General features: G+C 41.3%; 2 long non-coding RNA genes across 2 annotated transcripts in view; one reads left to right on the forward strand and one right to left on the reverse strand.

Moving 5' to 3' along the window:
* Positions 1-18906, forward strand: part of LOC131273456 (uncharacterized) — a 407742-nt gene extending 388836 nt beyond the window's left edge. Inside the window, exon 13 of the long non-coding RNA XR_011645847.1 lies at positions 18404-18906. This is a non-coding gene — a long non-coding RNA (uncharacterized lncRNA). The remainder of the gene's footprint in view (positions 1-18403) is intronic.
* The window catches only part of LOC111761125 (uncharacterized), a 33876-nt gene extending 13551 nt beyond the window's left edge, over positions 1-20325 (reverse strand). Inside the window, exons 1-3 of the long non-coding RNA XR_009180683.2 lie at positions 20261-20325; positions 17173-17220; positions 11311-11385 (exon numbers count right to left, since the gene is read on the reverse strand). This is a non-coding gene — a long non-coding RNA (uncharacterized lncRNA). The remainder of the gene's footprint in view (positions 1-11310; positions 11386-17172; positions 17221-20260) is intronic.
* Between the last annotated feature and the right edge of the window lie 2498 nt (positions 20326-22823).

Here is a 22823-nt window from a genome sequence, read left to right on the forward strand (position 1 = left end):
GTCTGAATCTTTTGATAGGTGAGTTTAATCCATTGACATTCAGTGTTATTACTTTCAAGGAATTATTTGTGTTAGCCATATTTTGATTGGGTTTGTGTTTGTCATATTTTGTTTGTATTTTTTCCCTTCTCTTTTTGTCTTTCTTTTTTGTTGTTGTTGTTGTTGCTCTTATACTCTCCTCCAGCTTTGCCTGTCCTGTTTTTTCCTTTCTTCCTGCAGAACTCCCTTTAGAATTTCTTGAAGGGGAGATTTCTTGTTGGTATACTCTTTCAGTTTCTGTTTGTCTGTGAATATTTTGAACTCTCCATCATGTTTGAATCCTAGTTTAGCTGGATAGAGTATTATTGGTTGGATATTTTTTTCCTTTAGTACCTTGACTATATCATACCACTGCGTTCTTGCCTCCATGGTTTCAGATGAGAAATCAGCACTTAATCTAATGGAGCTTCCCTTGTATGTGATGGTTTTCTTTTCTCTTGCTGCTTTTAGAATTTTCTCTTTGTCTTGAGCATTGGATAATTTGAAAAGTATATGTCTTGGGGTGGGCTTGTTGGGGTTTATGACCAATGGAGTGCACTGTGCTTCTTGGATATGTACGTCTGTCTCTTTCAGTAGATTTGGGAAGTTTTCAGCCATTATTTCCTGCAACACTCCTTCTGACCCCTTTCCCTTCTCTTCTCCTTCTGGAATGCCTATAATAGGTATGTTTGAGCATTTTGCATTGTCATTCAGGTCCCTAAGTCCTAGCTGGATTTTTTCTATCTTTTTATCGACCCCTTCTACTATCTGTTTGATTTCTGATGTACTGTTTTCCACATCACTAATTCTCTGCTCTGCCTCTTCTAGTCTGCTGATATTTGCTGCAAGTGTATTTTTGATTTCTTGAACTGTGGTGTTCATTCCCATCATATCTGTTATCTTTTTGCGTATGTCTGCAATTTCCCCTCCAAGTGATGTCTTCATGTTAACGTCTTTCATTACTTCATCAAATTTGTCGGTGACAAATGTTCTGAGATCTTTCATTGCTTGTGCAAAGTTCTGCTCCCCTTCCTGATTTTTGGTTTGTTGATTGGATTCAGCCATGTTTTCCTGATTACTGGTTTGGTTGGTAGATTTTTGTTGCTTTCTGGTCATTATTTAATCTTGATGGATTTAATCAGTTCCTTAGTTTCTTTGTCTACTCTTGGAGATTAATTAGCTGTTGTTTTTGCATAAGTGTTATATCTTCTCTTTGTCACTTTGTTCTTCTTATTCTAATTTCTTGTTGTTGGTTAAGTTCACTTTAAAGGAAAGTATTAGTGCTGGGGAAAGACAATTGTGTAAGCAAGGGAAAAGTGTAAAGTAGTATTGGTGATATATGTTAACAAAGCAAGAATATGAGATCTGGGAGGATGGAGGTTAGATTCATGTAAATTGTGTAGAGTTATAGCAGTAGGTAGAGTACCTATTATGAGGTAGATGATTGAATATGGGAGGAATATGGTATAAGCTAAAAAGCTATTGTTTTCGTGAGAGAGGGAAAAAGAGAAGAAAGGTAATAGTTTCAAGAGTGGATAACAGACAGAAAACAAAACAAAGGTATTAGAAATTAAGACTTAGACACTTCATGGATCAAAGAAAGGGAGGTGGGAGGTGGAATATAGGAGAGACAGTAGATGATGGCAGATATCAAGATGTAGGGGAAAGAGGATAGTGTAGGTAGCCTAAATCAGTTCACATAGAAACGAGGCAGTGGAGGATGAGAAAACCTCAGCAAATGTGAGGTGTTTCCTGGTGCACCTATTGTATAATTAAGTTAAAATAAAATAAGTAGAAGATGAGGGACAGGAGGGGGAGAGAAAACAGAAAAAGAAAACAAATTAAAAAATAAAAAATAAGAATAAAAAAGGGGGGGAAGAGAAGAAGGGAAGAAAGGAAAAGGGGGTGGGCAAAGGGTGGGGAACAGGTAGGGGAAAGAAAAAAAAAACAGATATACACGACCCACAATTAAAACACCAGCTACACAACAACAACCACAAAAAAACCCCTAAATAACTGAATAAAAAAAAGACTTTGGGGGGTACGCTGTGAGAAAAGACTAGGGGATAATGCGGTGTTAGCAATCAGGACATTACAAAAAAGTAAAAAAATAAGACAAAATGAAAATAAAAACAAAACAAAATGAAACAATAAAGAAAAAACGCCAACGTTGAAGGCTAGGACTTTCAAGGACCTCAGATGGACCTCAGGGCGTGATGGATTCAGGGGTGGAAAGTCTAAGATATTTAAGACTCAAGAGGTGTGATTCTCTGGGGTGTGGGCCACCAGAATTTAGGGGATTCAGACCAGGCAACCTCCAATCTGGTCAACAGGAAGCCTAGGAGCCCCGTAGTGTAACACAGCCCTCAGGGTTCCCCACAGCTGGGCGCCAGCCTTATGGGGGAAGTCAGATCCGCAAACTCTATATTATGTCTGAACCCTGCAATTCACTTACTTAGTTAATGTGGGTATAACTTACTTAGTTAATGTGGGTATATCGTCACTTCAGCTTTTGGACAGCTCCCGCCCTGTGCTTCCAGAACACTGCCACTTGAGGGCGCCTTTACACCGCAGGGAAGGAGATATTAAAAAGTAAACAAATCCTGAGGTCGTTTATAGCCCTGTGATTTTAAAGACAGCAGCAAACTGAAGATGATCATTGCTTCAAAACTTCCTTTCTTGACTCTGACTGCATGTGCTTGGTATAGTGGGACACTCTTCACATAGTGGTAATTCAAACATGACTCATTAAAGAAAAAAAACCAAAGCTATGGAGCTTCAAATTAATTCAAATAAATGGAAAAGGTGCAGAGTGGTATTTTCCAATAAAACTGCATTTCAGTTGTCATCAGAGGTATTAAGGACAAAGAATTCTTAAACTTTTACAAACTGTAAATATCTCCCTGTATCTCAGAAAATCAAAGTCAAATTTACAGAGCTATGTCTGATATTAAAAAAAAGATAATAACTTTAATCAAGAATAACCACTAGAAAAAAAAATAAAGTCTTAAAAAAAAACTGTAGTTAGAGCATAAGTAATAAAATATAAGCTACATTTCATTATACTTCAAATAGACCAAGAAACCATTGAGAGTTAATTCCTATGCTTCTGATCCTGTAGCACATATTGTGCTGTTAAATTTGATATTCCACCCCCCAAAATCCCCAATGCTAATTTCAGTCCCAATACTGAAAAAAAGAAATTCTAATTTCAATCTTCAAAAAGTTCCTGGTATATTATCAAGAGAAATATTTATCCCTAGAACCTGAGGAAATCTTACTTTGTATTTTCCTGGATTCTTCAAGGCACAAATCAGAGCTCCATGGCCTCCCATGGAATGGCCAAAAATGGACAAACTTTGAGCAACCACTGGGAAATTGGCATTTATGAGTTGAGGAAGCTAGAAAAATTTAATAGTATAAAAAAGATATGGGAAGTGAGTTTAAAATTTTTCAAAGTTATAAAATAATCACAAAATCAGTTATTTCCAAATCACAGCCTTACAATGGATTGGACTAGAAAAGACAAGATTAAAATTTAAGAAAATAAAGCCACCTCAGGTAGATAATAGTTATTAATATATCACTGGAGAGTAAATACAACCTCCTTAGAAAGCAATTTTAGGAGAATGACTTAGAAAGAACCTTTATAATGTTCTAAACTTTTGACCCAGTAATTTTGCTTAAAGGAATCTAATCTAAAGAAAAAGTTCTTAGGGGAAGGGAGGAAATATGAACAAGGATAATCAATGCAGCAATACTGGTTACAGTAAAAAATGTATGTGAAAGCAAAAATATTCCATCTAAGGAACAAGTAAATTTTGGCACCTGACAGAATATTATGCAACAATTAAAAATATGTTTACAGAAAGATTAGAATAATATTGGAAAATACTTATCTTATACAAGTAAAAAAAAAGGATAAATAAAATATAACAATTATGTGAAAAGTAGTCATAGAAAAATATTGAATATACCAAAACATGTTAATTATTATTTTGGATAATGGTATTATGGGTAATTAATATGTTATATTATTGGGAAGCAGATTTGGCTCAACTGATAGAGCGTCCACCTACATTCAAACCCAGGACCTCCTGACCTGTGTGGTGAGCTGTACATGTACAGTACACCACATGTACAGTACTGATGTGTGCAAGGAGTGCTGTGCCACACAGGGGTGTCCCTGTGTAGGGGACCCTTATGCACAAGGAGTGAGCCCCATAAGGAGAACTGCCGTGCGCAAAAAAAAATGTGCAGCCTGCCCAGTACTGGCACCGCACGCATAGAGAGCTAACACAGCAAGATGACGCAACTAAAAGAGACAGAGATTCCTGGTGCCACTGAGAATACAAGTGGACACAGAAGAACACACAGCGAATGGATGCAGAGAACAAAAAACTGGGGGGAGGGGGGCAGGGGGGAGAAAAAGAGATAAATAAAATCCTTTTTAAAAATGTTATATTATTGAGAACTAGCAAAATGGCAGCAGAGTAAGAAGCTCCTAGAGTCAGCTACTGCTACAGGGTGGTTAGTAAACACCCAGAGCTCTCTGGAGCCAGCTGAAGCACCTATTCAGGGGCTCCACGAGACCAGAAGAGCATCCTGCCACATCCTTGAAGGAATGGAAGGAAGAGACTGCCCATCTGCAGAGAAGATTCAGAAGTAGAGGCTCCACACCCCAGAGGCTGGTGCCATCCTCCACTGGAGGCACAAGCCATCTCAGGAGCTGTTCTGTGGCTGAAATTGGAAGCTCCACTTCCCAAAACCGGGGGAGGAAGAGATGGTCAGGTTCCAGCTTCAGCAACTGATGAGTAAATTCAGTGGGGTAAAGTATAATCCTGAAAACAGCTAAAGTTTGAGCCTGTCCAGGTCAGAAAGAGGCCGGGAGCCGCATCTTCACTCTGCGCCTGGCACGAGGGAAAGCAGGGTGGACTGAGGATCCCAGTGCTGGTGGGGACCAGCTTCTTTCCATCCAGATCAGATTGCAGCTCTAGCCTAGGCCCCAGCCCCACTTCCAGCAGGGAGGAAGCTGCAGGGACCTGCGCCAGCCTCTCCAGGAAATTACCAGCCAAGCCACAGAGGCCGGTGATCAGCCTACTTTGGCGGCACAAGCTCAGGAGCTGCTCTGTGGCTGGAATTGGAAGCTCCATTTCCCAAAAACAGGAGAGGAGGAGATGGTTGGCCACCTATTTCAGCTACTGATTGATGGATTGGCTGGCTAAAGTATAACCCTAGGAACAGCTACAGTTTGAAACTGTCCAAGTAGGAAAGAGGCCAGTGGCTGCCATTTTGACTCTGCCTCCAGCCTGAGGGGAAGCCAGGGTGACTGAAAATCACTGATGGTAGGAAGCAGTTTCTTTTACCCAGATCAGCTGGCAGCCCTAGCATAAGCTTCAGCCCTGCCTCTGGCAGGGAGGAGGCTGGTGGACCCTGTACCAGCCTATCCAGGTAACTGCAGGTACCCTTAGCTGGCTGGCACAGACCAAAAATTGGAAGTCTACTGGGGCAACTGCCGTCATCTTGGACCTGCACTGCATAGATTACTGCCCACACCTGCAGCTCCATCCCTGCCCCAGGTAGGGGAGAAAGGGGTATGAAGCTTCATCAGTCTCTCTGGGCAACTACAGTGTAGGCCTACACAACTTGGATTATTCCACACAACTGTGACTCTGTCACTACTCCAGGCAAAGGAGAAAGTTGAGAGAAGCTTCATTGGTCCCTGGGGCAACGAAGGCAGCTTGAGTCTCCACAGCTTACATCTCCAACTACATACTTGGCTCATACTATATAACCAGCAAGGGAGAAAGGGCAGAAAGTGCTAAACTAAAGAGAAAAACTGCATGCAGAACAAGTATATCTGGTAAGCCAGATGCCAAGACACAAACTAAAAATTACAATCCACACCAAGGAACAGGAAAATATGGCCTAGTTAAAGGAGAAAGATAAGCCTCCAGATGACATAAAGGAGTTGGGACAACTAATCATAGATGTTCAAACAAATCTCCTTAATAAATTCAATGAGATAGCTAAAGAGATTAAAGATATTAGGAATACATTCAATGAGCACAAAGAAGAATTTGAAAGCATACATAGAAAAATAGCAGATCTTATGGGAATGGCAGGCACAATAAATGAAATTTAAGAAACACTGGAATCATGTAATAGCAGATTTGTGGAGGCAGAAGAAAGGATTGGTGAGCTTGAAGAAATGGCCTCTGAAAGCAAACATATGAAAGAACAGATGAAGAAAAGAATGGAAAAAAGTGAACAAGGTCTCAGGGAACTAAATGACAGCAAAAGACATCCAAACCTATGTGTCATGGGTGTCCCAGAAAGAGAAGAGTAGGAAAAAGGGGCAGAAAGAGTATTTGAAGATAATGGTAGAAAATTTCCCAACTCTATTGAAGGACATATCCATGTCCAAGAAGCACAACGTACTCCCATCCAAAAATATGTGTAAATATATAAATAGCCCAACTCCAAGACACATACTAATCAGAATGTCAAATGCCAAACATAAAGAGAATTCTGAGAACAGCAAGAGAAAAGCAATGCATAATATATAGAGGATACCTGATAAGATTAAATGCTGATTTCTCACCAGAAACCATGGAGGCAAGAAGACAGTGGTATGATATATTTAAGATACTACAAGAAAAAAACTTCTAGCCAAGATACTTATATCTGGGAAGATCATCTTTCTAAAATGAGGGCAGATAAACAGAAACTGAGAGAATTTCTAACCAAGAGACTGGATTTTCAGGAAATACTAAAGAGTGTGCTAGAGTCTGAAAAGAAAAGACAGGAGAGAGACCTGCAAGAGAGTCAAGGAATGAAGATTATATTCATAAAAGTAACAAAGTATCAAAAAAGTGGTGAAAATAAAATATGACAGATAAAGCTCAAATAGTCAGGAATAAACCTAATCAACCATGTAAAGCACTTATTTTCAGAAAACTGCAACTCAATGTTAAAAGAAATTTAAAAAGGCCTAAATACCTGGAAGAACAGTCCATGCTCACAGATTGGAAGACTAAATATCATTAAGATGTCAATTCTACTCAAAACTGATATACAGATTCAATGCAATCCTGATAAAAATTCCACCAGCATTTTTTTTTAATTGAAAACATGATTATCAAATTTATTTGGAAGGGTACAGGGTCCTGAATAGCCAGAAACATTTAAAAAAGGAAAAGTGAACTCTCATCTCCAGACTTTAAATCATATTACCTAGCTATAGTGGTAAAAACAGCATGGTACTGGCATAAAGAGAGACACTTAGACCAATGGAACCAAACTGATGCTTCAGAAACAGACTCTTATGTGTATGGTCGAGCAATTTTTTAAAAAGGTTTATTTGTTTATTTATTTTCCCCCTTCCCCTCCTGCTGCCCTGCTGTTTTTGCTGTCTGTATTATCTTCTCTTCTCATTTTCTCTCCTCTAGGATTCACCAGGATTCAATCCTGGAGACCTCTGATGGGAAGAGAGTTTCCTTGTCAATTGCACCACCTAAGTTCCTGGTTTCTGCTGTGCTTCACCTTGACTCTTCCCTTGTCTCTCTTTTGATGTGTCATCATCTTGCTACTGACTCACTTGTGCAGGGCACTGGCTCACCATGTGGGTACTCGCATGGGCACTCACGTGGGCACTCAGGCAGGCACTGGCTTGCCACGGGGGCACACATTCTCTTCTTTTTCACCAGGAGGCCCCAGGGATCTAACCCAGGTCCACCCATATAGTAGGCAGAAGCTCTATCACTTGAGCCATATCCACTTCCCTCAAGTGATTTTTGACTAGCCTGTCAAACCCACACAGCTCTAACAGAACAGTCCATTCAACAAACAGTGCTGAAAGAAATGGATATCGACAGCCAAAAGAAGGAAAGAGGACCCCTATCTCATACCTTATCCAATAGTTAATTCAAAATGGATCAAAAACCTAAAAATAAAAGCAAGAACCATAAAGTTTCTAGAAGAAATTGTAGGAAAATATCTTTAAGAGCTGGTGGTAGATGAATTCTTAAAGGAGATAAGGGAAGGATTGGGATGGACTACTGATGTTTAATTAAGTATTTAATTAGGTTTACTGTAAGTGTGGAAATGTAGAGTGGATGGTAACACATAGTAACAGTTTATAAATGGGGATGTGGCTGAAATGGTAAGTAGGGATGTAAATGCCAATTGACAGAATGCTAGAGAATAGTCTAGGAACTGAATAGCACAGTAAACCAAGAGGTGGATGAGAATTGTGGTTGATGGTACAGATGCAAGACTGTCCTTTGTTAGCTAGAGCAAATGTACATCACTATTGCAGGGTGGTGGGAATGTGGAGAAGCATGGGAATGGGAAAATAACAACTGGAGTGACCTATGGACTGTGGTTAGCAGTAATAATACAATATTCTTGCATCTAAGCCAAAGATACACTGTGTTTATAATAGAGCAGTATGGAAAATGTGAGCCAAATATACAGTATGAACATGGTAACTACCAGACGATATTATCTTATCTGTAACAAATGTTCCGCCACAGTGTGGTGTGTTGATGGAGGAGTGCTGTTTGGGAATTCTACATGTGTGCATGATTGTTTTATAAGTTTACAACTTCTGTCACAAAAATATATTTAAAAAATAATAATATGGTGGGTTGGGGGAAAAATACACCAAATGTAAGATAAGGACCCTAATTAGTAGTAAGATTTTGACAAAAGCCTGTTGACTTTTTGGTATGCTTTCTGAGCCATTTATAAGAGACTTTCAGAGCCTTTGGCAATCTACTCTGTTCCTTTATCTTGAGAATAACTTCGGATCTAATGAATTACATTTATTTCACTTCTTTTTCAATTAGACAATAATTTAGCAGAGAATGTGACATTCTGGGCTCAGTGGCAAGGACTTCCAAAGGTTCTTTACTTGATTTGTACCTACCCACATATTTCTGGAGTTTGTAAGAACTTTACTATTATATTATTATAGAACAATACCAGGTGAAATCAGAACACTGGTACACTAATTAGAAGCCACAGAAGATAACTTCTTACAGTGCTCTCTGGTATAATGAATGGGACTTCATAGAGCTTCTCTGTCACTGAGGTCCACTAATGCTTCTAATTGGTGCTTAATCATAAGTACTGTGGACAGGACTATGAGAGCATAAGGCATTGCCACCAGAGTTTTCCACCTCTGCACTGACTTTTCTCTCATAAGATGTAATATTTCATCTTCAGAAGCAAACAACACAAGAATCATAAAAATATAAATTGTGTCAATGTATGCCATTTTAATTTTGTTTTCTTAATATTGGTTCTGATAGCTTTGATTTAATAAACCCTTCCTTACACATGTTTAATCAAGGATAAGCTTCAAATGGCAGTTGAAAAATGTGGATATTTCAATTTAAAAGGTAAAAATTAAAGCCATATTTGATTTTAACTCATTCTGTTCTTTATCCTTAATATTTTATCACAACCATTAATACCACAACTAAATAAGAATGGCTTTATTCTACCCTCACACTTAACAGTTTGGCTATGCACGGAAGTCTTTCCTCAGAACTTTTAAATCACTGCTGCACTGCTTCCTCAGTTCTAGTATTGCTGAGTTGACCTATGCCTTTAAAACTTCTTAATCTTTCACTATTCACCCTTTTCCTGCCCTCTGAACATTCAAGGATTTTCATCCATTGTGTGGGATACTAAACTGAGGACTTTTTCAGTCTGGCAACTTAAACCTTTCAGTTCTAGGAATTCTTCTTGAAATTATTTTCACACCTCTATTTCTGTTTTATGTTTCAAAACTCCTAATGTTTAGTTGTTAGACTTCTTGGACTGTTCCTCTAATTGTCTTAACCTTTCCGATTTTCCCTTACTCTTGTTTTGGGAAAGTTCAACTTTATCAACTAACCCTTCTATTGTGTTTTGTCCACATTTTAAATTTCTGGGCTCCTTTTTTTCTTGGATATTTTTAAGAGGATCCTCTTCTGATGTAACAGGTCCAATGTCTTCACTAATATTAATAACAGTACTTTTGAAATCTGTCTCCTTGCATGGTCTATTCATCAAAGTTCCTTTTTCCTTTTTTTAAAATTAAATCTTTGTCTTTTGTCTTTATACAAATATCTAGTGATCTTTAGCAGCCTACACTTTTCAAGAGTGAAACACTAAAATCTGACTGAAAGCCCTATGCCTGGGTGGGGTGGGGGCAGGTTCTCCATCATGGGCTTCACTGCAGGGTGCAGTCTAGCTGGACTGTTTAATTAGAAAGCTCTCAGTAACAGTATCTTGAGGTTTCTTCTTTGGGCTAGCCAGATTTCCCCAGGAAGACTCTTTTAGAAAGGTATGAGTCTAATTCCCCAAATTCTAGAAGCTTAGTAGAAGAGGACTGGGAAGTCTCTATATTCAGTGTACAAACTTTCACCTAATCTTGCTACCTGGAATATATTTATATCCCCCCACCAACTGCATGGGGTATTCCCCAGGACAGAGAATCTCTGTTTATCTTTTAAAGAGACTCAATCTCCAATCTTTTGCCAGAGCTGGGGAGAGGTAGTGGCCCGGCTGCACAGACAGCTGAGTTGATCTGGGGTCTGTCAGCTTTTTAAAACAGACTTTCAACTAATCTTCCTTTTTCTTAGCTTCATTTTTGTCCTTAAGTGCAGGTGTACCTGGTGCCTCCAATTCCCAAGGCTTTCTATAACGTGTCATTTCTCTGCTTTCTCTTCTTTTTAGAATTTACTTTCTAGGTCCTGCTAAGTCATGGACTACTTGTCCACCTATATATCTGCTTCTAAAATAGTTCTTAGCTCTTCCTACTGCTTTTCTTTTTTCTTTTTTTGCATCTGTGGGTATGGGCATGGGGGTATGTTGGCCTGCATGTTTTTAATCTTCCTTTACTTAATGCCATGATAGTTAGATTTTGGGAAGCAGCAGAGGTTAAATATGTATGCTTCACCTACCATCTTTATTTAAAAATCCAGGAATCCTTTCTACCTTAAAACATCCCCAAAAAAGGAAGATGCTCTCAGAATTTTTACTGGCAACATAGGTCTTTCACAAAGTTTCAAAGATATGTAAAGTCAAAGCCTGAAGACACGTCTCTTTTCTGGCTCCTCCTTACCTGCCACAGGTGAATTTAGCTCTGGTGAAATTGCCAAATAGTAACAATAGAGAAAAAGCAAGGAGGTTTAAGTGAAATATCACAATGCAAAGGTAAGTATTTGGTTATAAGTAGAACAGAACAAACAACACAATGAGAGTTATCTAAAATGTTTGTATTTTTTTAATAGTTACCTGTCATGTTCAAACACTTTCTGCAATCCTCCAAAGCACTTGTTGCTGGAAATCTGCTTCAATGCCATTTTTCTCCTTTTAATCAAGATTGATCTCATTAATTTCTAGAGAACTAGGTCCTGAAAAGCTTGAAACAAAACTGTTTTCAGATAAATTATTTGAATGTACAACTGTTTTCAAGAACTGTTTTTCCAAATGCTATTTTTGGGGGCACACAATATTAAGAAATGAACTTACACACACATAAATTTGCTACCTACTTTAGAAAACTTTATTACTTGTTAGTCATTTATTAACAAGCTTTTCTGTTGTAGACTGCCTGATTTTTTAAAGGCTGAATATAAATAATTCAAGCTACTAATTGATTACCTTAACCTTAGAAGATTAAAAATTGTTTATAGTCTAACTGGCAAGGACAAAAAAGAAGTCAAAGTCAAGAAATTGGTGTGCTTGATTATGGCTGGTTTTAAAATGTGAGGAAAATGACATGCCACTACAATTATGATAATAATAACAACTATTATTTATTGAATACTTAAAATGAGGCAGGTAACTTTTTATATGCCAAACCAGGTTAAATTACTTACCCAATTCAAGTTTTTGAAGAGGAAGTGATACCCAGTTTTCAGATCAGGGGTTCTTAACCTTTTTTGTTCCATGGACCCCTTTACCAGTCAGGTGAAAACCATGGACCCCTTCTCAGAATGTAGTGGCAGATACTTTTATGACACTCAATGTTGCTATGTCTTTAAATTAAATTTTAGGATTATTCAAAGTTACATTTTAAAACTTCCCCATAATTTCAATTCATGATAACCTAACACGATTCAACATCTTTTCAAGTGGTCATTTTCAGCAAATATTTACCAACCTTTTTGCAGGCAGTTATTCACTGCACTCAGAACACGCTACATCAAAATAAAAATCATACTAAGTCCACACTATGCTGTGTATTATTTAGTAAATATATCATACACGTACCAGCATGTCCCCACAAGAATGTTTTTTTTTTTAAAAAAGATTTACTTTTTATTTATTTCTCTCCCCTTCCCTACCCCCCCCCCCACCCCGGTTGTCTGCTCTCTGTGTCCATTTGCTGTGTGTTCTTCTGTATCCACTTGTATTCTTGTCAGCAGCACCGGGAATCTGTATCTCTTTTTGTTGCATCATCTTGCTGCATCAGCTCTCCGTGTGTGCGGTGCCATTCCTGGGCAGGCTGCACTTTCTTTTGTGCTGGGTGGCTCTCCTTATGGGGCACACTCCTTGTGCGTGGGGCTCCCCTACGTGGGGGACACCCCTGTGTGGCACGGCACTCCTTGTGCACATCAGCACATCACTGTGCGTGGTCCAGCTCGTCACACAGGTCAGGAGGCCCGGGGTTTGAACTTTGGACCTCCCATGTGGTAGGCGGACACCCTATCCGTTGGGCCAAATCTGCTTTCCACAAGAATGTTTTTAAATGCATAAAATAAAATTACAAAGGAAATTAGTTACATATATTGAAATACAGTTACTAAAATAAAGAACATGTTGTAATACTATAGATACGTTTTTCTTTCTTAACACATTAAATAATAATCCAGTACATCAAAAATATAGGAAAGTTAAAGTTAAATTTTATTTTTTAAAGACAAGTCAAGGTGCAGACTGTTGTTTGTCTTGAGTAAGAACATTAAACTGTGATGCAGTATTTGACAAGGCAACACGCATATCATGTTGGACATCTAATCGAGTTGGGTTTTTTCAGTTCAAGCTCATGGATCCCCTGAAATCTTTCCATGGGCCGTTTGGGGGTCTGTGTACTCCTGGTTAAGAACCTCTGTTTCAGATCAACAGTACTCCTTTTAAAACTCACTAGGTAGGCGTGGATTACCCTGCAGCATGCTACAACGTCTGGAAATGCGTGCTGTTTTCTTCTTGTTTCTTAAACTCTTTACTCCCTTGCCTGCCCTATGGTGTGTCCTTAAATTCTTTCATGAGACATACCCAGGAACCTAGAAGCTCAGAACTCAGTGTTCAGCTAACATATCTGAGGAGCTATGGCAGGAGACAAAGAGACAAGTAATGCTCCTTGACACTCAATGAAGATTGGTGAGTTTTTAATTAAAGCCTATCTCTGCCCTCCTGTGTCAATGCCCAAGACTCTTACCCTGGGCTGTGCCCAGAGGTCTGTTCCTTACTCACCCCCTGGGAAGCCCTGAGATTCCTGTTAATCCATTACCTTTGGGGACCCTGAGGCTGTCTGCCTTACAAGCTGCAGATCAGTCTCTGCTTAATCTCTAGTTTAACTGTAAAACTTGGTTCCTGGCAGTGGCCATAAAATGAGCTCTCTCTCACAGCCACTTTCTAAGACCTCTGAAAGAGCAGGCCCAAGGAAAGGTCCCTGGCCACTCTCCTTCCTAGCAGGAAAGCCCTGCTTGGAAGCTTCAGCCTGGGAACTGGACCCAGATGTCTCCCAAGACCTCTAAGTCTCTGGGGACACTCAGAGACATAAGACTCCCGATCCCTGGAACATGAGGACAGTGAGCAGCGCTCCCAACCTCCAGGATGCTGGCTCGGTGAGCAGTCCATCCAGTCAGGTCTAGCAACGGGACTCCACCAAGACTGACGAATGCAGTTATCCTCCCCTAGGATAATGGGTTGCCTCTTCAGCATTCCAGCAGACTCGCCATTGTGCGGTCTTCTCAGGAATTGGGATAACCTGCCTCTTGATGGTTTAGAAGGAAGACGCTTATCTTCTCCTGCTACACCTTGTGGCTGCAGTATAGCCAAGAGTGGGCTCTGCATGGGACCCTCAATTCCAGCTAAATCTGTGTAAGAGGAAAGAAGGGGACAGGTAGGCCTGAGGACCAGACACCATGTGGTCATGTCTCCTTAAGGGGATGAAGAAATGCATTACTAAACTGGTCAATTTTAAAAAGCTCAGGGAAATTACTCAGAGGCAGAACCTAAAAACCCAGCCTTATTTCAAGGAAAGCTGGTAGAGGCAATAAAATACCCTCTAGTAGTTCCTATCTCCTAGGAAGGCTAGTCTGCCTTGGATATCCATAGAAAGCTGTAAAAACTTTCCCTGGGCCCCCAAACTTCCATGAACTCCCTTACAGAAGCAGCATTTTCAGTTTCCAACAATCGAGATCATGCCACCAAGATGGAGAAGGTAAGGAGTGGCAGGCACAGGCTCTGGCCAGGCTCACCTTTTAGCAGCTGCCATTAAAGGCACCATCACCTGAGGGCTAACTGAATCCAGAGTCCATGTCAGTAGGAACCTGGCCCCAAGCTGCCTCTCCACCCAGACCTCCAGGGCTTGCCCCAGGGGAAGACAGAAGGGGCCTGAAGTCACTGTGAACCATCAACGAGGTGGGGCCTCCCATGACCCTTGACATGGCAGCTAAGAGTCTTAATCTTATTCCATCCTGAACTGCCACTGCAGTCTTATCTAGCCTCAGCTGTGCCTAATAAGCGGAGTGAATGAAGAATCAAGATTTAGGCCCTTTACTAAACCTCTCCCTTGTAGATGAGGAAACCTCCACAAAAGCCATAAATTAAGATGAAAAAGTTCCTGGAGAATGGCTTCTGTCAGATCATTTCCTATGCTAAAGTAAGTGCAAAATTCCCTCTTACATCCTAATCTGAGCTTACTCTGTCAGTCTGCTCATGCCTAGGAACTCATAAGTCAGATTTGGGGTTCACTGTTACAAATTGGATAACAGTAAAAGGTAAGCCCAAAATGAATCTTTAAATGTCAATACTGGGAAGCAAACTTGGCCCAATGGATAGGGCGCCTGCCTACCATATGGGAGGTCCACGGTTCAAAACCCGGGCCTCCTTGACCCGTGTGGAGCTGGCCCGTGTGCAGTGCTGATGTGTGCAAGGAGTGCCCTGCCACACAGGGGTGTCCCCCGCGTAGGGGAGCCCCACGGGCAAGGAGTGCGCCCCATAAGAAAAACCGCCCAGCGTGAAAGAAAGTGCAGCCTGCCCAGGAATGGTGCCGCACACACAGAAAACTGACACAACAAGATGATGCAACAAAAAGAAACACAGATTCCCGTGCCACTGACAACAACAGAAGTGGACAAAGAAGATGCAGCGAATAGACACAGAGAACAGACATCCAGGGTAGGGGGAGGGGAGAGAAATAAATAAATAAATCTTAAAAAAAAAAAAGGTGAAGTACCTTAGGGTTAGTTATAGGAAGTTTGCAAAAGCATTTACTAAACTGAAGTATTTAAATGGCTAATTCCAGAAAGCCATTATTAATTAGAAACATAAACTGATTGATATTAATAACAAAAAGTAACTTCTTAACAGGGAAATCTGTCAGAGGCCACCACAATCTGCATATTAAAGTGGTGGTAGGGGAAAGTTAACCTTGACTCCACTGAGAATCTTAGGTTTTCAAAAAATAATGGAGAAAATTTACCCTGTACTGCTAAAGTAAAATACTTTTTAATTAACATAATCATGGTAAAGGTAGTAAAAAGTAAATACTAAATAGTTAAGTTCATTTGATATGTTATACATTGCACTGGAAGTGTTTAGAAAGTGTATAAAAATTAAGAAAGACAGATTTCAGTATTGTCAAACCCTCTTGTGCATTCAAATCAGGCCCCAGTATACTGCATGGTGCCTCTCCGTTTGAGTTGTTGGCCTGGTTGGCCACTACAAGCCCTAAAACAATAGAAGTATCTACCACATCTGGACAGGCTCCTAAAGTGGATGGAGAGTAGGATGCAGTTTTGGACTTCTGCAGCAGCTGGCAATGGCTCAATATGGCCAGATTTACCACAGGCATTAACTCCAGACTGGCTCTGTTTCATAGGGCTGAAGGGTCAGTGAAACCCTGGCATTTCCCTCCAAGAGCCAAAAGTGCTGCAGCATGCTGGCTGTGTGAAGGACATACCAAGTGGAGCAATAATTACCAGAGTGATGTGAGTAGATCTTAAACAATTGGCATTACAGCCTGTTCCTATGGAGAGCCACGTATGGTACTGCAAACCTGGAGCTTAGATCTATTAACTGCAGCTCAAAGAGGAACTTATGCATTGATCAGTATTAAGTACTATACCTATGTACCTGATGAATATGATAATATCTCTTCTATCCTAGATCATATGCAGAAGGATAGTGAATATGGTAAAAGTCCTGGAAAATTTAATTCATTTTCTATATAGTTAATGAATGTGCCTTTTAGATAAAGAAAATGGCCCTTTTAAGTACTGTCTTTATTTTGCTTGCCATATGCTTCTCTTGTTGTTGCCTATAATCTCTAGGGCAGTGCCTCTCTTCATACCTCTCCTAGCTGTCCTAGGCATGACCACCAAAGTGGTAAGCGGGGTTGACAATTCATACAAACCCAGCAGGTCTACCACAATCTCTCCCTAGAGTTAACCGGCAGCATAAAAGAACTCAAGGAAGAATGGTGTTTCACATAAACTTTGGAAAGATGCAGCCTCTGACGGCACCTGGGCTTTGCTAATCATTCTACACTTTGCTAATCAGCTACTTAAATAAACAACAGCTAGTCTATTTCCCCTGGTTTTTGGATATTCTTTAATTAATCCAAAACCAAGTATTCTTCATTTAGCCAGAGGAAACAAGGTTACAATGTATTTTCTTAAATTGGTAGAATGTCTTAAAAAAGAAAACACAACCCACTCATTTTATAAAGAACCTTCAATTACAACTCAAAAAAAGAATTAGGCTTAAAAAAAATAGGACTAAGCTAGAAACCAGTTATGAAATACTGGTAAGATTTTTTTCAATAAAAATTTCCTATGTAAAGAATAACAAATGTTTTAAACCAAGTTATTAGATTTTTCATTCAATTTCAGATAACACATAAACCATAAACCTTAAATGTACCTGTCCAATTGCTACTTGGTTTTTCGTCTGCACAAAGGGTAGAGAATCCTGAAAAAGAGACCAAATGGTTTATAAGTAGGATGCATTCTCAACAGAGACATTTTCTTTTTCTGAGGGGGGTGACTGTCTACACTGGATCTGACAGCATGGAAAAATTCAGTTGATGAAACAGCATCACCATTTCACTTGCCCTTAGTCTAATTACGTTAATCCTTAATTTTGCCAAAAAGTTCTTGGTCAAAAACCTTTGCTAGGGAAGTGGATTTGGCTCAACAGATAGAACATCCACCTACCACATGGGAGGTCCAGGGTTCAAACCCAGGCCTCCCGACCTGTGTGATGAGCTGGCCCACGCACAGAGCTGATGCGCGCAAGGAGTGCCATGCCACGCAGGGGTGTCCCCCACATAGGGGAGCCCCACGTGCAAGGAATACACCCCATAAGGAGGGCCGCCCAGTGCAAAAAAAGTACAGCCTGCCCAGGAGTGGTGCCACACACATGGAGAGCTGACGCAGCAAGATGATGCAATAAAAAGAGACACAGATTCCCATGCTGCCGACAAGAATACAAGCGGACCCAGAAGAGCACACAGTGAATGGACACAGGGCAGACAACTGGGGGTGGGGGGTAGGCGGGGAAGGGGAGAGAAATAAAAAACAACAACAAAAAAAAACCTTTGCTAAGATTTCTAGGAAGTTCCTTCCTCTCTCCCTCCCTTTCTTTCTTTCTCTTTCTAATAAATTTTAAAAGTTTTAAAAGCACAACTTTGAAGTATGAACTGTGGTCTATATATGGAAATTTTCATAGCACAGGCTAAGTGCCATCTGTCTGACAGAGATGTTTCAATTAGCTTCTGGAACAAATACAAAAAAACAAAAACCACAAAAAGAATCCCTCCAGAAAACCCAAAACAAAACCCAAGGTCCACAGTGCCAGTGGGAGTTACACAATTTTCCTAAATTTAGTTTATTAATATTGTTTGGAGAAGAAAGTTTCTCTCAGTGCATGATACATGCCAAGCCAGTCAGGTAAATCCCATTAAAGAAAGATGTCTTCATTCACAAAGCATTCAGTACCCAAGAGTTCAAGTTGTCAAATCTTACTCTTCTTCCCTTTACTTATTGAAGTTAAAACCACCCAGCTCCAGAAATGTGTTGTATTTTACCCATCTTTCTTTCTTCCCATTAGTCTCAAAATTGTTTTATGTATATGTTTTTGTTCCCTTTCACAGACTCCTTGGACACTGGCCCATTTCTTCATTTTCAGTGTCTCCCACTTCATCCGGCTCTTAACAACCTACAGAGAGCTTCGCAAAACAACTGGACTGCAGCTAAACATCTGGAACTGCTGACCATCACTTCACTCACAGGGAAAATACATAATCTTGGTTCTTCTCTTCCCCTGTCTTTCTCCTCCCATCTCCCTCTCCTTTTCTCTCCACACAGTCTGCTCTCCCAATACCCATTCCTTAAGTTGCAACTACATTTTCTGGGTGGAAGAATCTAAATCTTGGTTTTTGGACCCAAGCTTTCTCAAACAGTATTTAAATTTCTTGCTGGACTCTTCTGACAAGATATGTCACCAAAACTCATTATCTTCTTATTTCTTTGCCTCCCTTTTTACCCATACTTATCTTGCACAATCTACATATGAAATGTCTCAAATTGACCCCTTTCTGTGATTTCCCACTGTCACTATCTAATTAAATACAGAAATTAAAACTTAAGTCTCCTACCTTCTTTCCTTCTATTATGTCCCACTACAAGTACTGCTGCATGGAAGCCCAGGGCTTTCCAGTTGGCTTTCTGCTCAGTAGATCCCTATAAACACATCTCATCTTCAGGCCTAACGTGGAATTGCTATTCATTTTATTTACTAATTTTTAGGAAGTACTGAGGATTGAACCCATGGGAACTGGTACATGGAAAGCAGGTCCTCAACCACTTGAGCTACATATGCTCCCCGGTAAACAAGATTAGATTAGCTAGCACACAGTAACTAGCAGCCGAGGACCTCTGACCACCTCCTACAAGTGTAAAGTTAATCCTATTCAAGGTCATTGGAAATAAAGACAAATGTAATTATATAATTTTCTTCAAAGTTGCCATTGCAATTTCACGAAACTGAAACCATGAAGGATTTTTCATAAAGAGGAATATTAGAATAAAACTCCCTCCATATATTCTTGACTTCATTTTACTAGTGTACTAAGTATAGTACAATAGTATCCTTTCATTCATAAAAATTTACCCAGCTTGCCCACATAGGACTTTCTATTTCATTGAGAAACACTCTAATTTGGCTCTCAAAACCGTCCCACCACTATTTTTTGGCCTCATTTTCCATTATCTTAATTTATTTCAACTTAATTATGTATAATTAAAGAGAGCCTGGATGTTTCTACTGGATGGCTTTACTCAGTACCATGGAGTAACGACTGAGAGCAGGCACCGGAGAGACCCTCCGGGTTCAAATGCTTTCATTCACCCTTTACTACTTGGTGTCTTTGAATTTCTCTGCAGCTGCCCCTCCCCGTCTGTAACACGGAATCTTAATACCATCATTGCCACAGGGGACCCAGGGAGCTAATGCACGTGGAGCCTGGAAGCCGCTTGCTGCTTTGCGCACACAAGCGTTTTGAGTTGGGATTCCCGCGGCAGGGAGGCCCTCAAGGCCGCCCCATTAGCAGCGACCTCAGGACTCCCAGGGCCCCGAGGGTCTTTGCTCCACGGGCAGAAGCCCCACCAGAGGCGAGGTCCTCGCTGGGAACCTAAGCCCTGGGGCCTCGGCTTCCGCACGCACGGGGCTAAGATCTACTCCACGCGGCGGTGTCGGCTCCAAAGTGCGGAAAGTCTTGGGAGGTCGCTAGGTCAAGCGGAGGACGCGCGGCCAACGGGAAGGCCCCGGGCTGCACCTTCCTGAAGGCTCGCTGGAAGGAAAGGGACTCTGGACGAACGCCACCCCGGAACTGGCCCAGGCCTGTGCGCCGAGGGCGTCTGCCTTGACCAGGCCTCGCTGCGTCCCCGGCGCAGCCAGAGAACGCAGACAGGCCGAGGACAGCTAGCCCCCTGCCCCAACCCGTGTTCACCTCAGGGCGCGGCGGCCAGAAGAACGCTGTGGGAAAGGAAAGGTGGGGCCCCGCTAGGCCTGCCGGGGCCGCCCACCACAGGCCCCGCCCACCGGGCCCGCCCACTCCCGGCTTCATTGCCTCGGCCCCGCCCCCTCAGGCCCACTCCCTTAGTCTTACCTCCTTGGGCCCTCTCAGCCCCGCCCCTCTCGGGTCCGCCCACCACAAGCCACGCCCCCACAGGCCCCGCCCCTGCCGACCGACCTCATTGGGCTCCCCAGTCCACCGCTGCGCTCTTCCCGGCAGCCCGCGCGTGGCTCAGTTTGCCCATTTTCGCCGAGGGCGCGCGTTTTCTCTCGGCCGGCTGCCTCGGGGTCGGCAGGGAAGGCGTTTGGGGTAAGGCTCCATTCTCCTCTTGAGGCTTGGCCTAAGCGATCTTAAACTTTAGGTCTGGCCTCACTAACTCGGGGAAAGTGTCTCCATGTGACAGCAGTTTTTTGGAAACCCGGGCATAATTTCCCGTCTCTCCTCAGCCCCCTCACGCCTCTCCAGTTCACCTCCTTGGCGATGGGCTTAGCCAGGATCACGTTTGGAGCCTCCAGGGCCGGGCACATAGTAGGAGCTCCGTAAGTGTCCTGCTCTCTCCCCTCTTCCCTCTGGAAACGTTAGCTGAACTCTGGTTTTTGGTTGATGACTTAGCAGATCTCCTGACTTCACGCTTCTCTGATTTAACCAAACTGATTGCGGGTGGACCTTGCCTGTTGAGAACGTTAAACCTGATTACTAAAGGACCCCTGGCTTAGAAGGAGCCCGCACTTGGCTTAATTAATTTCATGTGGTTCAGTCTTCAGAGTCTTAATGAGTTTTGAACAAGGGACCCTGCATTTTTGTAAGCTGTTGTCGCTGGTCCTACACAAATGATTGGGAGGTGAAATAACTTCACTGGGACGTCATACATTTGAATGAGCTCTCACAGATTACCTCCCAGAATCTGTAGGGTGGCCCAGCTAGGATGAGTAATTTTGCCCTAATGGCTTGTGGACTGAACTGACCTGTAGAATGCGCCTGGGGTCCTGTGGCTCAACTGGGACTCAGACTGAAAGATAATGTTTAATGGAAATGTGTTTATTCTGATAAAGCATTAAGGTGAACAATTCTATTTCTTTTCTACTATTTTAAAATGTTACTCACTGAAAAGGAAAATTTCCTTCAAGAACTTCATACTTGAGAAAGAATAAAAGAAAATCCAAGTTTGCAAGTTATTTAGAACTGATAAATATTTGAACAAAGTGAAAGGGTGTTTATTTAAATAAATTGATTGCTATGGAGTATGGACTAGGCAAAGATCTGTGAGCAAGAAGTCTTACTAAATGGTTCTTTGTAATATAGTGTCTTAGTTTCCGGGGCTGCTGTAACGAACTGTCACACACTAGGTGGCTTGTAATGACAATTTATTTTCTCACAGTTCTGGAAGCCAGAAGTCCAAAATCCAGGAATTGGCAGCTCTGCTTTCTCTGAAACCTGTAGGGGGAAATCCTTCCTTGCCTCTTCTAGTTTCTGGTGTTTGCTAGTATTCCTTGATGTTCCTTGGTTTGTAGATACATCGCTATAATCTCAGCCTCTCTTGTCACATGGTCTTCTCCCTTGTGTTTGTCTCTGTGGACGTAATTCCCTCTTCCTAAAAGGCCTCCCATCATATTGGATTAGGGACCACTGTAATCGAGTATGATATCATCTTAACCAGTTACATCTTTGTTGAGGATTGAATCATGCACCCCACAAGGGGCATGTTCAGCTCCCAATCCCTGGTCCTGTGGGTGTGAGCCCATTTGTAAATAGGGCCTTTGAAGAGGTTATTAATTAAGGTGTTCCCAAACTGAATGAGGTGGGCTTCAGTCCACTATGGCTGATGTCCTTATAAGCAAAGGAAATTGAGCAAAGAAGCAGAAGTCATGGTGAGCAGCAAGAAGCTGGAAGTCAGAGAACCTTGAAGAGAAAGGAGAAGACGCCACCACATGCGTTGCCATGTTACAGAAAAGCCAAGGACCAAGCATCTCTGACAGCCAGCCCCAGAATGTCGCAGTCTTTGGGGACAAGCTTTGCCTTGCTGTCACCTGGATTTTGGACTTCTCCTAGCCTCAAAACCATGAGCCAATAAGTTTCCATTGTTGAAGCCAAACTATTATGTTTATTTTAGCAGCCAGGAAACTAAAACAATTTTCAAAGACTATTTGCAAGTATGGTCACATTCACAAGACTGGTCACATTGTATCTGGGGACACAATTCAATCCATAATATAGTGAGACAATAATCAGAACTAAAAGTCCTTTTACCTATCATAAATACAATCATAATAGATCCAGGAAATTTCTGTTTCTTCTTTAAAATAGTAAAGATTTATATTGTTATTTGGGAATGGAGATGGAGTATGCTTAAATCAGAAATAAAGTTGACACTTCGGACAGAGAGACTAGTAGTAAAAAATGAGTAAATATTTACCATCAAAGGAAATAGTCAAAGATATAAAAGTGTGGCTGAAAAGACTTAGGGACTCTTAGTTTCAACTCAGATGAGTGAGATGAA

The sequence above is a fragment of the Dasypus novemcinctus genome, chromosome 15 (genome assembly GCF_030445035.2).
Source record: "Dasypus novemcinctus isolate mDasNov1 chromosome 15, mDasNov1.1.hap2, whole genome shotgun sequence".
Classification (NCBI taxonomy): domain Eukaryota; kingdom Metazoa; phylum Chordata; class Mammalia; order Cingulata; family Dasypodidae; genus Dasypus; species Dasypus novemcinctus.